The 13,083-nt window shown below is 43.7% G+C and overlaps 1 protein-coding gene across 2 annotated transcripts in view; it reads left to right on the forward strand.

The window, feature by feature from the left end:
- Elmo1 (engulfment and cell motility 1) overlaps positions 1 to 13,083 on the forward strand; it is a 438,867-nt gene that overhangs the window by 50,494 nt on the left and 375,290 nt on the right. For both annotated transcript variants that reach the window (XM_048339446.1, XM_048339445.1), the window contains exon 2: positions 873 to 943. The gene's annotated coding sequence lies outside the window, so the exon portion shown is untranslated. The remainder of the gene's footprint in view (positions 1 to 872; positions 944 to 13,083) is intronic.

Genomic DNA, 13,083 nt, shown 5'->3' on the forward strand with positions numbered 1-13,083 from the left:
GTCAGCCTCAGGTTTGGCAATCACTGCAGTTGTCTCCTTGCGTACATCCTTGGGCGCCTAGCTTTCTTTCTGTCCCCGTTCTCCCCCTCGCAGCATTCTTCCAGTTGTTACAAATGCCTGTGTGGTCTGCCCACGTGGCTTTCCACCCCTTGGTGGTTCCTGTGGGTTCTACAATAAGATATAGGCTGCTCTGGGCACTGACTTCCAGCTCTGTCTCTTCCTCCTCCAGGCTCTGCTCACATTTGCCTTAGGTTTCTATTTCTCTGTACTTTCTAGTTCTTGAATGTGCCCTGGGTTTAGCCCTTTGCTGTTGGAGCGCTTCCCTCTCAAGCTGGAGTGTCCCTTCTCATTGCTGGCCGACAGTGGTTTAGGCATTGATGTTCTGTAAGAAATCAGACTCCCTTTGCAGGGGCCCTTGCCCTCTGTGTACCAGTGCCTAAGAGGGAGTGGCTCCATAAATGTCTGTGATGTGAATGAATGAATAAAAGGAACCTTTCTTACACGAACAAGTGATGTGCCTTGCCTTTGTTTTGTCCATAAAGCATGTTCCCTGTGTCCTTTCCTTCCCACCCTTTATCTCATTGAGAAGCATTGTACCAAAAAGCTATGTTGACAAATTCAGGCTGTGGGAGTAGGAGCTGGGTGGGAAAGCATGACAGTGGTCTTTTTGGTGAAGTATGATGGAATTGAGGTGCAAATGGAGCATGTGCTCACTGTCTATTCTCTGACTTGCAACATGGAAAAAATGCACTTGAATACATTAGTGTGTGGTGGGGTGGGAACGAGGTGGCAAGTTTTTTACATGACCTGAAAGAAAGAGTGCTCATTGTGCTGTAGTTTTCATCTTTTCTTTCCCTTTTTGTGAATTTTAGATTATTCTCAAGTAATAAAAGAAAGAAATTTAAGGAAGAAAAGCCAGAGGACCAGCTTGGCCTTTCTCCAGGGACCAGTCCTACACTAGGTAAGTTGTCCTTTGTCTCTGCTTGTGGCCTGGTGTTTTGGTAGGCCTTGGGGTGCACTGAGGGTAAGGAGGAGTGAAATCGAGAGTCTCAGTACCCTCAGTAGGTGGTTTCACATGCAGGCAGGCTCAGAGCAGAGCATCAAGATGGCACAGGTACCTTCCAGGGACAGAGCAGTTAGCAAATTTGTTTAGGGACTGGGGAAAGAGATGACAGATTGCAGCTTGATTCCTGGTAAGATGTGCAGTCAGGGAAGTGGCTCTCTTTAGCACATTTCCTCTCCATTGGCAAAGTTCAAGGGGCTTCGAGTTGGTGAACTTGGGAGTCTCAAGAACAGGTGCTAGGTCATATAAGGAGACAGTTGAGAGACATCCAGGTAGGGCAGCCAGAGGCCTTCATTCATCCTGTTCACAAGGCCTTGAACTCTGCTGTGAGATGCTCAGGTGTCAATTAAGGGAGTGGATGGGCCCTCACTCATCCTTCCTTGGATGGAGCTGGTGGTGGAGCTGTCTCTCCTGGTCACCTCTGCTTCACACTGAAATGTTCTCTCTTTATGTGTGCTAATAGTTCCCACCAGATTGCAGACTGCTCCTAAGTTCTGCTGACTGAGCAGGCCCATGGAGTCTTGAGTATCTTTGCAGGCTTGTTATCTTGCATTGGCTCTTTCTGGGTTGACTTTAGGGTTAATTCTTAGAGACAAACAACAAAGCACTTCATTTGGCTGCTTGAGAGATCCTCCTTGCTACCCGCCGGCCCCCCAGCTTATGAAGGAACTTTGATTAGAAAGAGATTTGGTGTATATATATATATAATATATATATTTACAATCCAAGAGCCATGGAAGAAATATATTTTTAAAGCTTATTGTCTTAGAATATTTTGCTTTCTCTAGAGATTTTTAACTTCCTTATGTTATAGAAAGTAGGTGTATTTCTTTTTGGAGAACCCTGTCTTCCTGCTGTGACCGGAAGTAGTTCTACAGAATCCAGCTAGGTAGCTGCTGCTGGTGGTGATGGTGGTGGTGGTGGTGGCATGTGAGTGAGTGTGTGTGTGTGTGTGTGTGTGTGTGTGTGTGTGTGTGTGAGATTACTGTTCTCTTTTCCCAGTGCTCTGGAAGAGAGGTACCCTCTGACAGCTCATACCCTCCTCTGTCCCTGGGGAGGGATTCCAGCTCCATTTGCTCAGGTGGCCATATGTCCTCCTTCAGGCCCCTGGGCTCTGGAACCTGGGTTCCCATGTGGCTTTTGCATAAAGGCCATTTGTTTCCTGAGGCTTGAGGGCTGGTGCCTGTTTCTGAAGAGATCCCTGAAGTTGGAAAAAGGGTGAGAGGGGCCATGTCTCTTCTCTCTGTGACAAGGGCCATGGGTGTTGTCTGGTATGATAACCCTGGATTCTTCTAAAGACTTGTAGAAAAAATTGCATACATGGATTAGCTTGCACTCGTCCAAATATAAAGAGTCAGTGTAAGTTTATATTTAGTTCTATTCTCTGTGATCCACGACAAACCTTTTACAGACATACTTTTATAACTATAGCCACTGCTGTTCTAGAACAGAGATCCGGTTTCCCTTTGCCAAGGAAACAGAGCAGTGAGCCATGCATGCATGGAGGCCCTAGTTATTGATGCCTTCTCCATCTCTGAATGATTTGGGGACTCAGATGAGGTCCAATTCCAAGGAACAGAGAAAAATGGTTAGAAATAGGATCACCTGTAATGCACTCTTACCTATAGGTCCTGAGGTCTCCTGAGGGACCTGTGACCTTCACTTTCTTCCATCTCTGGGCTTTGTACAGCCTGGGTGATTGAGATGGAAGGCTTTGATCCTTGAGACCATGAGGAAGATCTGGGAATCCGCTCTGAATTCCAAGAGTTGGGGATGGCCCAAGGGAATCTGGTGGGGGCAGATAATGAGATGTTCGAAGTTGGTTGGTATATGTCCAGATGGACTAATTCTTAAGTTCTAATAGTGGATCTCTATCATAAGGGTGGCATGTGCCAAGGAGTCAGGACAATAAAAAGTATGCTGTAATAAGAGATGAGCTTATCGCTGGGTGTGGTGAGTCATGCCTGCCATCCTAGCTACTCTGAAGCTAGAGATCAGGAAGATTGAAGTTTGAGGTCACCCAGGGCAATAAGTTCATGAGACCCCATCCCAATTATGAAAAATCTGAACCTCATGGCATATGCCTATTATCCCAGCTCTGTGGGAAGTATAAATAGGAGAATCACAGTCAAGGCGTCCTGGGCATAAATTAGAGATCCTAGTTGAGAAGTAGGGTCAAGTGATAGAGTGCTTACCTTTCAAGTAAGAGGCCCTGAATTTAAACCCCAGTACTGTTAAAGAAGAGAGACAAGGCTCTCGGGTGTATACCCTCTCCATCCTGTTCGCTGTGGGATGGAAAGGCTTCGGCTGCTCTCAGCTCTGTCTGGCAGCCCCCTTGCCCAGGGCACACAGTCTTGCTGAGATGTGGATAGCTTTGCTCTCAGGTGGCACAATGCTGACAGCTGTTGTGAGCAAACATTGTATGTGGCAAGCCGCCATCCCAGCTTGGTTATTGGGGCTCGGGGACAGCTGTGAAGTGCAGTTTTGTGGTGGAGACACTGGCTCTGAGCTCCTGTTACTTTCTGCATTTTTCAAAAGCCAACATTTTGATGTCTGAGGCATTGTTATAGCTTTCTGTGGGGATAGCCTACGCACCCCACAGCCATCTTCTGGTACCAACAGTGGCAGGCAAATGCTTTGCTGAAAGAGAGCCTGGGTGACAGATACAGACTCTTTGATCCTTGAGAGAGTGGAGAAGAAGAGCCAGGAGTCCACTCTGAATTCTGAGAGATAGGAATAGCCTGAAGGAGGGCAATGTGATATTGGAAGTTGGTTGTTTTCTGCCCAGACTAAGTTCTAATAGTGGATCTTCATAATGAGGGTGGCACGTGCCAGAAGGAACTGCAGGGCCACTTGAGCTTTCAGCTGGCCACACCCTCAGAGACACAAGTGGAAGTATTTAGTTGGAGGTATCCATGGCCTTGTGTGTGGGGTTGGGGAAGGGTGGGGGGCCAGGACTTGATTAGGGCTGGAACTCAGGGCCTGGCCACTGTCCCTTAACCTCCTTCCTCCCCCACAAGGCTCATGTTCTACTACTTCTGGCTTGTTGTTAGTTAACTGGAGATAGGAGTCTCATAGACTTTTCTGCCTTTTTGGGTTCTGAATCATGATCCTCAGATTTCAGCCTCCTGAGTAGCTAGGATTACAGGAGTGAGCTGCTGGTGGTTCCCATCTCACCAGCCTGTTTCTCGCAGATGTAGGCTAGCCAGATGGCTAATTACAAGGCTGGATAGTGGGATAAGGAGAACACCACTCTGTCCTTGGCAGCCTGAGCTCCAGGGGTCATTTGGGTTCCAATGGCAACAAGATGGAAGGTTGGAGTTCCAACTTGACAGTTCATGTCTTAGAGACTCTGGAATAGCTGAAGTGTTTAAGCAGGGTATTAGAGCATGTAGGCTTCCAGCAACTGACCTCGGTGATCTGTTACAAAAAATATAAATGCAAATATCAGTGACAATAGAGAAAAAACCAATCTTAATGCTTTTAAAAGTGCACCTTTTAAAACATTGCCAGGACTATGTGATGTTCACAAAATTAAAAAAAAAAGTCCTCCTTCTGAACTTTGAAAGTTATTTTCTCCATCCATAAAAGGAAAGGTTTGATGTGGCTGTTTTGCTTAATGTGGGCTGGTTTTATTTTGGATTCTTTGAAACCCAGTGTGATGGCTAAAATTCTACTATGTAGAAAAGTAAAAGCGAATGGAATTGTGGGGTTCGGGTTGTCCAAATTAAAAGAGACAAGGTGCAGATGACAGAGCACAATTGTGACCACAAATTAATTCTCTCTAATTTGCTGCTGTGGAAAAATGGAGCTTTGAGGAGGCTGCATTGTAATTTCTTTCCTTGAATTAAAGTTTTAAAAAAAAAAAGTGGACTTTGCTTAAAAAAAAAAAAAAGAAAAGGAAAAGAAAAACACCAAAACATAAGCCATGCGGTATTGCAATGGCCCAAGGTTTCGTGACCAGGATGCTATTTGAGGCATTCCTGCTTGAACAAATGTAAATTACACTTCTAAGATGTGTCGGGTTATTTTTCTGTGTGCAGGAGTCCTTCCCTAAAGCTTGTGTTGGAATTCAGAATGGCTTTGAACAGGAGAAGATAGATGTTGGTAGTGTGGCACCGGGTCCTTGGTGAATATGGCATTCTGGGCACACTTTGCTGATGGCTGAGGGGTGGAGATGCCATAGATGGTTTTTCTAGTTGCCATTTAGTTCCAAGCAATAGCTTGATACTGGTGAGCAGCCAGGACTACATTGGTTTCTCTAGCCACAGAAGTCCAAAGTATACTCCTCTCCATTGCAACTTCTCAGAGGTCAAAATGTTGTTGTGTAATGGCCTATAAGGTATATGATATTTAAAAAATCAGCTACATAGATCATGTATGTAGCCAGAATCTATCTGGGTGCTAGCGATTCTGGCTACTCAGGAGGATCTGGAGATCATTTAAAGCCAGCCCTGGCAGGAAAGCCCATGAAACTCCTATCTCCAGTTAACTACCAAAAAGCCAGAAATGGAGCTGTGGCCCAAAGTGGTAGAGCCTAACCTCAAGCACAAAAATTCAGGGACAGCACCCAGTATCTGAGTTCAAGGCCGAGGACATGCACAAAAAGAAGGAAAGAAAAAAAAGAAAGAAGGGAGGGAGGGAGGGAAGGAAGGAAGGAAGGAAAGAAGGAAGAAAGGAAGGAAGGAAGGAAGGAAGGAAGGAAGGAAGGAAGGAAGGAAGGAAGGAAGGAAGGAAGGGCGGGCAACGGGGACTGTCAGGAGCTGGACTGTGAGTGTAGCCTCATGTGTAGTGTGCACTGGAAAAACCCACAATAGCAACAACACTGAAAAGTTGCCATTTTGTAATCATGATCTTGTTTCATTATTGAGGAATTTGTTTCAGGAGAGACACACTGCTTTGTCACAGAGCCCAGAAGAAAAAAATGAGGCATTATCCATCATTATACCAGGACAACAGGTGCAGTGAAAGACTGTGTCAGGCAAACTGCTGGGTCCTGTGGTCCCCCAGTCATCAGGGACTGGGGCGATGCAAGCACTTTTGCTCAGTGCCATTATAAACTACTTGATTGTCTCTCCTAGTGCTGGGTGTGACCTGGGTAGTGGGCACCAGTGGGAAATAAAACCATCACATTCCCGAATGTCCTGGAGTTTGCAGTCTGCCTAGAAAGGAGGAGGGTGTGATGTGCACAAGGCCACTAATAAGTGTCACAGTAAGGTTATCAGTTCTGTCAGTGGCAAGAACCAGTGTCTGAGAAGTGGGATTGTGAAGCAAGAGAGAGCTCTCTGGAAAGAGCTACACTTCAGATTAGCAGTTGGACTTTATTCTAGCAGAAGAGATAGACATGAAGTAGGCTAGAGCCTGACCTTTAAAAAAAAAAAAAAAGAATTTTGCTATCTCTGCCTGGTGAGTGCTAGAATTACAGACATGCACTACTACCCTTGTCCAGGCTAGAATGTGACGTCTGAAGGAGAGGCTTAGCTCAAAAGTGAAGAAGGGCAATGGGATGTAAGATGAGGTCTTGCTAGAGGTTCTGGGAGAGTTGGAAATCCATTGAGTGATTCCAAGCAGGGAAAGGTATTGTATACTCTCTGGGGGATGGAGTTGGGCATGGAGAGGAGGGCAAGGGAGTGGAAGAGAGCCACAGTGCAGCCATGTTGGAAATGAAGGCTGAGGAGGGAAATGATGAAGGTCGGTTGGGATGAGCAGAGGAGGTTGGATCTGTTGGGTTAAAAGGCATCTAAGTGCTCAGGATGAACAGAGGTGCTATCAGGAATGATGCTCAGATTGTGTGTAGAATGACACCATCTTTTGAAAGAGGAAGAGCAGATTGTGTGGAGCAGAGTCCAGAATCCAGCCAGCTAGATAGAAATATTTGCACAGACGACCGTATCTCCAAATAGTAGCTTCTTTCCCCTTTTCATCCTGGCCTTGGGAATTAAAAAAAAAAAATGTTGGTTCTTCTTTCTCCTACCATTTCTCTTTTTGGATTTGTGGCTTTTTTTTTTTTTTTTCCCAGTCTGGGATTGAACTCAGGGCCTGGACACATCCCTGAGCCTCTTTGTGCTCAAGGCTCGTGGCTGTACCACTTGAGCCACAGCACCACGTCCAGCTTTAAGAGTCTCATGGACTTTCCTGCCTGTGCTGGCTTCGAACCACGATTCTCATCTCTCAGCCTCTTGAGTAGATAGGGTTACAGGTGTGAGCCACTAGCATCCGGTTTTCTTTTTTATTCTTTTGTTTTTTGCTAGTCCTGGGGCTTGAACTCAAGGCCTGAGTATTGTCCCTGGCTTCCTTTTGCTCAAGGCTAACACTACCATTTGAGCCACAGTGCTACTTCTGGCTTTTTCTGTTTATGTGGTGCTAAGGAATCGAACCCAGGGCTTCATGCATGTTATGCAAGCACTCTGCCGCTAAGCCACATTCCCAGCCCCCCAGCTTGCTTTTTTAAGAGTCCAGATCTGGTTACTGTCTTTCAGTTTTCTTGCTGGCTGTTTGAATACTCATACATGTCTTAGCTAGAATGTCAAACCTATCTTGTTCTTGTGCTTTGTGGCTCACTCATACAGGTTGCACCCTTATTTCTAGATGTCAAGAAAGAGAGCTGGGGCCTCACTGAGTCCAATCCTTGCCCTGGATGCCCAGTCCCCAAGTACTGGCCCCTGAGGTCCAGCACTTCCGTGCCCTGGGCAGGCTTCCCTGACAGAGCTGGGATTTGCGAGGCCTTGGCCCCGCCATCCCACCAGCTTGACCAGCCATATTCAGACTTTCAACTTGGATTTCACGTTTACCTTCTGTCTCCAGAACCTGCTGGGAGGGAAACTTCCTTCTGCCCACTTGAGGTTCTGTGACTTTGGGATGAAGACTGGAAATTAGCTGACAGGAGACAGAATGACAGAAGTGACACACACTTTACTTAAATGTGTGCTTGTGCCTTGAGATTTACATACCAACCTAACAAAGGCAATTGACTTTATGGGGCTTTTTGGATGCTCATAGCAGCAGTCTTGTAGTTTGTGCTAAGAATTAGTTTCCTCTCTGTCTGTGAAGCCCTTGGAGGGAGTTCATTGGCCGCTGTATTTCCCAGAGGCTCTGCGTAAATTCAATCATGCTTCACCCCTCCTCCTCCCCCAAGTAACTGTTGGTTGTTTAGGATGGTAACCTAACTTTGGTTACCTGTCAATTTTTAGTTCTTAGGTTTTCTTCCATGATAGAACCCACTGGGGAGTATTGATTAGGTTTAAAAGCAAGAGAAAGGGTTCTGAAAGCTTGATTCTCTGAATACAAAGGAACCAAAGAACGCGTGGCCACCCAGGGAGCATCAGCAAAGTTTGTTGAACCTTGTGAAGTCAGTTGCAGGGATGAGAATCAGGATGGCTAAAAATCCCAAGACAGCCCTTGGCCCTGAAACTTGTAGGAAACACCACACCCTGTGGCTACAAGATGTTTAATGGATATTTAAGAGATTCTGTGAATTCTGAGGGTCATGGATTATTTCTTTTAGTTTTTAAAATCTTGAATGGATGAAAATGGCACAAAAATAAATCTAAAAGCAAAACAATGGATATTGGGTTTAAATCCTAAAGCCCTGAAACTGAGTTGGCTCAGCCATTGACTCTTGGGCTGTATAATTGGTGAGTTTTGTTTGGGAAACATTTATGTGTATGTCCTCATTCATCAAGAAGGTTTCATTATTATTATTATTATTATTACTATTTCTGTACGATCAAGTTTTTGTCAGGGGAACTGTAACCTGCTAAAATGTGTGTAGGGCTGGGAGCTGTAATCCTAACTATCCTAACTACTTAGGGGGCTGAGATATGAGGATTGTGGTTCGAAGCAACCCGGGCAGGAAAGTGCAATAGACATTTATCTCCAATAAACTACTCAGAAAAAACCAGGAGTGGCTCTGTGACTCAACTGGTAGAGTGGTAGCATTGAGCAAAAGAAACTCAGGGACAGAGCCCAGGTCAAGAGTTCAAGCCCCAGGACTGACAACAACAACAGTTACATCAAACTGTGTAGGCCTGCTTGGTTTCCAAACAGAGGAGATATTAGAGGAGTCAGAGAAATGAGAAGAGCAACCATTACTCTGTAGAGTTAGAGAAAAATTTTAAATTGTTCTTTTTATCTAGCCAATGGTAATGATTCTTTGCCTATCTTATAATAAGCTTTCTGCAAGACTTCCAGAAATTTATTAATCAATGGAGAAAGGGGGTTAGACACAAATGATGACATACTTCTTTCTTTTCTGGGCCTGCTCAGGCACCCTGTGAGCTGGAACTCAGCCAGGACTGGCTGCCATATGGGCTGGGCATTGGCCAGCATCCATTCAGATAGAAGGTTGTACATCCTATGCCATGCTCCAAAGTTTCAATATGATCTCAGGGTGTAATAAACCAGAGCTCTTGGGGAAAGCAGACTTGAGCTGAATTGTACGGCTGGATTAGTTTTTTGGGACTGTTATGCACTGTGTCCACAACTCATGCATAATTAAAAATGGAAAACACCCAGTAGTGAACGAGTGAAAGCAGATCCCACATAACGTATATTTTTCCCACTCTGATTACTTCAGTATGTTTTTAGAGCTATGAAAGAATTGGTAATGTTTAATTTGCTTGATTATTGGATGATTCTGCCATTCTGTGTCTTACCCACGAGCTCATCCTCACTGCAAAGGCAGTGAAGAAAACGAGAGAACTGGGAATTATGACTTTGTTCTATTTACTCTTGGAGCTTCCGTTGGTTCTTCTGCTGGCTTGTAGTGAATAAAAATGGTTTGCAAAGCCATTAAGTATTTATGATAATGTGTGGAGCTTCTTAAAAAGAAAGCTCTGCTGAAATCAAAATAGTACCATGAACAAATAAGCCTTGTGCTTCTTTTAATACAGAAGAGAAAAAAATAAAGCACAAAATACTCAACAGAGGGATTTGCCATATACATCTAAATCTATTACATAATCACTTTTGCCTGTTGGGTTAAGGAAATGGTTTGCTTTTGTCTTTAGGGTAAATAAGAGGTCTTCCTGGAAAAGATACCGCTAATGCCATTTTTAGGGTTATATCTGACTCTGTCGGGGGGAACTTCCGAAAGCAACACCTGACTCAATCAGATAAGATGGGATTTCTGGGGGAACCATTTAACTGCCCTGGGTGATGTTTCCTCAGGCAGGTGCTTTAGTTCATGTGGCACTGGCTCTCCATTCTGGGGCTCTGACTCTTCCCTTTATGAGCCTTGGCACATAAGGCCAGTTTTAGCTTCATGTGCCATCATTAAGAGCCCATCTGAGTGGAAAAGATGTGCCATGATAATCACTCCCGTCTGCTCTGTGCCAGGTTGGAAAGAAAAATAATTATGAAAAGAGAGTTCTAAAGAGAAGTGCCAGCTGCCAGATCCCCTAATGAGTGAGAGATTTACAGTATCTAGAAACACAATGGAAAATTCCATTATTTGTGTAAGCCAGACCAGAGGGATTGAGAGAAGAGTGACAATTTTCTATTGAATTACTCTATTTTTATTGCTTTGAAATAATAAATTTGCATATGTTTCTCTTGACTGGGGAGGTTAGAGGGAGGTAGAAATTTAGGAGCACAATTCAAACTTATCATAAAGGCTAATCATTGTTATCCCTTTTAAGATGAAGCTGGGCATAAGCCTGCATGCTTGTAATCTTAGCTACTCAGGAGGCTGAGATCAGGAGCATCATGGTTGAAAGCCAGCCCAAAAAAGTTTTCAAGACCCCTCTTAACACAGTTGAGTGCAGTGATATAGCTTTCATCCCAGCTGGAAAAATCAAAGTTCCAAGACAGCCAGGGCATACAATCCAATAAACCAACAGAACTAACAACTTTATGAGACTACATCAGTGGAAGAAACTGGGTGTGGTCATCTCAGCTACAGCAGGAAGCCTAAAATTGGAATACCAAGCAAGGTCCAGGTGTGTGCCTACTCTACTTGAAAATAACCAAGGTAAAGTGGGCAGGAGACATGACTTCAGTGGTAAGAATAACAAGGCTCTGAGTTCAAATTCTAGTACCATTAAAGAAAAGATTGTATAGTTAGCGGTAAATAAAATGATATGTTCATGAAAAATTTTATTTTGGACCTGATTGGCTTCTTGGTCTTAGAAAATAATTGTTATTGATCATATTGATTATTTGCTATGTACCAAAGACTCACCTGAATCACACAGAACCATTGAATTATCACAGCACACTGAGAAGGCAGCTGTAAAATTCCAGATTTATACAACTGAGAATCCAGAGATGCTAAAGGTCAGTCCAGAGCCAGCCTTCTGTCTGAGGCCCTCTGCCCTCAGAAGTTATTGGCTTAACTCTTCTGATTATTTTCCATATTTTTTACCTGTGGGGTCAAGAACAGATTCTTTACAATAAATCAGAGAGTTTTGGAACTGGCATATTACTTTTTTCTTCTCCCTCCACTGAAACTGAGCTAAGTTAGTGTTCATCATGTATTCTCTGCAAAAGGTCATGAGAATGACTAACTGGTAATTACCACTAGTATTTGTAGCAATTTAAGTCATGTCAGGATTTCATCTCTGACAGCTGTTTTTATTAGTTTAAGTAACAGGGGCTTGAGCAGGGTATTTCTGGGTCTGCATTTCAGTTTTGTTCTGATTTCTCTATGAACAAATCTTCTTCCTCAACTCTGTTGCACAAGTAACTCCTCTCAGTAACTCCTGGAAGCTGGCTGATTGCATGTAGAAGGTAAGTAAGAGGAGTTCGAGCAGTGTGTGGGAACATACCGCTTGAAGGGATGAAGAATTCCATCCTCCCATGCTTTTCCATCCAGAGGGTACTCATTTCAATCCAGACGGAAAATGAGCACCTTCCTGCAATCGCAAGAAAAGATTCACTCCCTGTACCAAAAAGTCTGGGGGAGTTGTCTATTTATCAGTGTAACAATTCTTAATCTCTGTTGTCACACTTAAGTTTGTGTTTGATATACATCATCTTCCACAGTAAATGATCTCCAAAACTTATCATTTTGTAATAAATTAGGATGCTATTTGAATATTGATTATACACTATAGGCAAATGAGAATCTTGAACATAGATCTATTATTTACCGAAGAATAATGAAATGAATACCCACTTACTCACCACCCGGCCTAAGAAATAACATTGTCAGTAACTTTGAAGCTTGAATTTCATTCCCTTTCTTCCTTTAGGAAAGCAAGTTGCTTAGAATGCTATATTAGCATCTTCTATGTTTTTCTTTAGAATGACATAAATACAAATAATGCGTCTTGCAAATTTATAAAAATGAGGTTATACTAACTGGATTTTTCAGTGGTTTGTTCAACATCAACATCATGTTTCTGGGATTCACCCACATTGATGCACATCTCTGTAGTTTGTTTTTGCTGCTTAGGGAGCATTCCATTTCTGTGAATGCAGTATACTTCATTTTTCCTGGGGTAGACACTGAGAGGTTTCCAGTGCCTTCAGTTAGGATGCTGGCTATTGTGTCCATCTTCTAGACCTGGTGAGCAAAGTGTTTCAAGCTTGCGTAGCCAGGAACAGAGGTACTGAGTGATGGATGGCCCATGTAGACGAGGCATGCCTCCCACTTTACCTGGCAATCCTGGTTTGTTCCCAAGGTCCTTACACCAATTTTAAGTTCTCACCAGAAGTCTGTGAAAATACCTATCACTGGCCAAACCTGGGGAGTGGCAGATTGTATATGTTTTCAAGTCCTCTGGGGTTTGAATTTTCTGATTACCAGTGAAGTCATCTGTCTTTTCATTAGTTTATTGGCCTTCATATTTCCTTTGACCTTCACGTATGCGTTTCTATGAAATGCCTAGCCTCGTGGCCCTCTGGATGGACAGATCTTTCCAAACTGGCTCATTAGAATTCTTTATAAATTCTTGTCATAAGACTTGTAAATATTAAAAGTATCTTTTCTTACTGCATGCTAGTGGCTCATTCCTGCAATCTTCACTATTCAGGGAGGCTGAGATCTGAGGATAGTGGTTTGAAGCCAGCCTATGCAG

This window comes from Perognathus longimembris, chromosome 2 (assembly GCF_023159225.1).
Source record: "Perognathus longimembris pacificus isolate PPM17 chromosome 2, ASM2315922v1, whole genome shotgun sequence".
Taxonomy (NCBI): Eukaryota; Metazoa; Chordata; class Mammalia; order Rodentia; family Heteromyidae; genus Perognathus; species Perognathus longimembris.